This window comes from Lucilia sericata, unplaced genomic scaffold (genome assembly GCF_015586225.1).
Source record: "Lucilia sericata isolate MDLA Ls3-8-SP2 unplaced genomic scaffold, ASM1558622v1 Contig004973F_arrow, whole genome shotgun sequence".
NCBI classification, from domain to species: Eukaryota; Metazoa; Arthropoda; class Insecta; order Diptera; family Calliphoridae; genus Lucilia; species Lucilia sericata.
Window position 1 is genome coordinate 13,477 of NW_023997405.1, and position 4,121 is coordinate 17,597.

Sequence of the window (4,121 nt, forward strand, 5' to 3'; positions counted from 1 at the left end):
TTTTGTTTAAATTTTAATTAAGTTTAAATAATTTTAATTTAGATTTTATTTTGTATTAAATTAAGAATGGAAGCCATTAACGTTTTATTTAAATGATGTTTTATTTTTAAAATAGTAGTTATTAGTATTAGGATACGGATATTAAAAATCCGAACATATGTATGTCGTTAAAATTCGTTTAAAATGGCTTTGGATTTTTATTTGCTAACATGTCAAATGAAACTAAAGCCAAAGCAAGGGGTTTTCAGTAATCTATATGGTTTTTATTTGTGTGTGTGGGTGCCCCACGTATCGGAAACTGAGTAAGTTGGTGTTTGCAGCGGGAGGTTTATTAAAAGTATAAAGTATTCAGTTCTCGTTTATAAATTCTTTCAGAAATATTTTCTTTAAAAAAATGCTCATTTTCTATAATCCATATTGCGTACTTTAATAATGGTGGATCCAGAGGGTGGATTTCGTTTTTGCCTAACATATTCTTCGTGTCTTATAATACTAGCGGTATCCTTGTTAATATCCACAGAGCCGCGAGATTCTAATGAATGCTTCTGTTGCAATTGATAATGTGGAGCTGGTCGATATTTATAATCATCTTCTATATACGAACCAGATCTATAAGCTGGCATTACTTTTCGTTCGTCATATTGCTGTTGTTTGGTGATTGAATGACGATTATTGTTGGTATACATTTGCCTTTCGGCATAATGATCAGTATCGTCGTCATTTGTTCCGATTTTTGTTAAATCCTTTTGGCTACGACTTATTAGATTAACAATCGATGGACTTTTGAGGGCACTTTGTTGCATGTATTTTCCTTGGAACTAGAGTAGAGATGAGGATTTGACTTATACGCCTGGCTAGAGTGTAGATTGTTGTTCGTGTAGTTGTTGCTCGTTAATTTTTCCATATAAATGGGACTAGGATCATTGCTACCGTTCATGGCATGAACACTAAATGATTTACTACGATTGAGTGACTTGGCATAAGTTCTGGCCGGCTTAAGAGGTCCAGTGTTTGACTAATCGGCTGATAAGATATACGTTGTTCCGAGGGCGCTTGTTGTTGTTGCCGTAATTTACTTTGAACTTTGCTAGTAGCATTCGAACGGGCTATATTAACGGTTTGTGTTTCATAATGATGTACAGATGGATGATCGTTGAGTTTACGCGGCAATGTTTGGGTGGAGCGATATGCCTGATTGAGATTAGGCGTGGAGCCCGACATACGTTGATTGCTCTTCTGATAACGTCCTAGAGTGTGAGAAGAGGTGGAAGATTCTCGGTTGTTGTAGTTTGAGGGCTGCGCTGCAGCTCCATTGCGCATTTTCATAGTCTCATGTACATTCTCCTTACCATACAGGGTACTGGAGTAAGGATCTTCACCCAAATAGTAGCGATGCTTAGGACTCATTACTCTATAGCCATTGTCACGATTATTACCCACTGGATGGGAAGAACTTGAGTGTAGAAGAGTTCTACGATCTACAGTAGCATTGGACTTATTTGGAGCTTCTTGTCCCGGTGGATAATGACTTCTTTGTTGACTATTATATTCTTCTTCAGACTCATCGTGGGAGGTGGTATGATGTTTTCCTCCTATATGGCTATCAATAACATTGTATTGCTGATAAGTGCGTAGTTGTTGTTGTTCTTGATGGGTGGCTGGAGCTGGAGATTGTTCTCGTGACTTGGATTTAGATTTCATGCGTAATTTACGTTCCACACTGGCTGATCTCAATTTGCCAACAAGTTTTCTCAACGAATTGCCTATAGCCTGTCCTACTTTACTGGAGCGATGAGATGCCACGGTAGATGTTGAAATGGTTGAAGGTGTAGTCTGTGTGGTTTGTGTTAACATGCTGGGTCTCAGTGTCTGATGTTGTGATATAACCACAGGTGGTGAAGGTGTATTGCGAGCAAATCTAGTGCGTTGGTTTTGTTTCCTGTTTAAAGTTTGAGCTTCCCTCGGCTGTTGTTCCAGTTGTGCTGAAGGTGTATACATTTGCTGTTGAGAATGGGCATAAGGTTTGGTCCTTAAGCCGTGATGATTGTAATTTTCTCTGGGTGAGGAAGATCGACTTCTGGGTGGTGGTGAATAGTCGGGTGGCGGTTCAGCCACATCGATTGGCACTTGCTGTAGAGGAGTTTTATTTCTGTTAACACCTCAGTATGTTGACGCAACTTCTTCTCGCCATTTCTTCTACGTTGAGGCACGGTGGGTCTTTCTAAAGTACTCACTTCCGGTGTGGCGAGGGAGAATCATGTTGCTGTGATTCTCGTCGCAAGGAATTATAGCGAGCATTTTCTATATAGCTGCGTTCATAAGATTTTGATCGCTCTTCTACATAAGAATTCTTACGTGGTGATACAGGTGAATCCACATCATCTATTATTTCAGCTCTAGTATAATTGCGCTTCTCCTTATCTTTAATATTCATGCCATAGTGCAGGTCAGTGCGTGAGCCACTTATATAGCGGCTATCCTCGAAAGAACCCGGTCCAGCCTTATCCAAATCGTCTAAATGATCGCGAGAATTTTGTCTTGATCTCGCTAAAATTGTGAGGAAAGACTTTGTCTCTTCTGTTGCAAAATATCTCACGACTAACATAACTATCGCTGGATATGGGTTTTATGTAGGGTTTACTTTCTGCTATATAATTATCCTTTTTAGAATACACAGCACTCGTTTTTTTCAATTGATTACGTTCTATGGAAGCATGGAGATCATCACGAAATGCTTTGGAAGCAAAATGATTAGCTGGTGTTGTGGGCGTTATAGCCGCTTCATTGCGATTATTCCAATTTGAAATACCTTGATAATATTTTGCGCCATTATTGGACGGAGGGGGATTATCAAGGGGGACACCACGCTTGACATAGGGCTTTTTGTCGTTAGCGTCATAGTGGCATTGGTAGAAGTGTGATTTGATTAGATTTGATAGTAACATTAAAGTAAGTTTCTTAGTTGGTTCAATGACATCTGCTCCATCTTCCTCACGTGAATCATTGGAAGCTGTCGATTCGCTGCCAAAATGTGATTCTAGCCATTTAATAGTTTCACCTTTGCGAGTTTCTTCTTCTTTGTCGAAATCTAAAGGACGTTGGTTAGAGCATCCTTGCGATCCATTAAAACCACACCTAAGGGGAATAAAAAAGTATTATTTGTATATTATTTTTTGGGGATAAATTATTTAATTGCTTTTACTTTGGGGTTGCTGCATTATAGATTTATTGTGGGGTTTGCGCATTTTTCTCATACGATCTGATAACTATCCCAATCACCTGGCGTTCAGCATATCATCATTTTCCATGTGCATGGTCTCGGCAGCGTATTTCATTTCAGTGCCTACCACTTTGCCATCTTTAATAATATCCACATGTTGTTCATCACGTTGTTTAAAATCTCTGATTAGCTTCCTGTTTTTTTTTTAAGAAATTTTTTTGTTAAATTTTATTATTATTCTTTTCTAATTGAAGAATTTACTTACTAAAGTTTTAATCTGTTCTGTACTTTCGACCGACTTATTGTCTGGCAGTTCGTCATCTACTATAACCTCGTGCTCGGTGGTTTTTTTCGATTCAGTTATTATCTTACCATCGTCCTGGGCCAAAGATCTCTTCTGTACATTCTCCGAGTCTATGGTTTTAAAAGACTTCGTTTTATCAGCCACTATACGCGGTCCGCGTGGCACTAATTGTTTTTGATATTCTGGCGATAGTAAGACTTCTTCGACGTTTTCTACACCACTAGTTACAGCTTTTACAAAGGCCTGTGCAAACAAATACAAAAAAAAATGGAATGTTAAAACATGAACACACTCATATGAAATTCTTTTGAAAATCTTTGTGAAAAAAAACTAACTTAATTGGAAGGTGTTGAAAATAAAAATGAAGTATATAATATTACATAAACATAGTTCGTTATTTTTTCATAAACAATTCATTATTTAAACAAGTAATGGCAATAAAGTACTGCCTGCCACCTTCATATACAAATGTTGGCAATTTTACAGTGATTTTGTTGGCTTTAAAAAGTTAATAAAATAAATAAATGAAATATTCTAAAGTTTAGAGTGAATTAACTGAAATCATAGACCAATTTAAAAAAATTCATTGCTCCAATT

At 37.4% G+C, this 4,121-nt stretch overlaps 1 pseudogene; it reads right to left on the bottom strand.

Annotated features, from left to right (window-relative positions):
• On the bottom strand, positions 1-3,775 carry LOC119615338 (annotated as a pseudogene).
• Between the last annotated feature and the right edge of the window lie 346 nt (positions 3,776-4,121).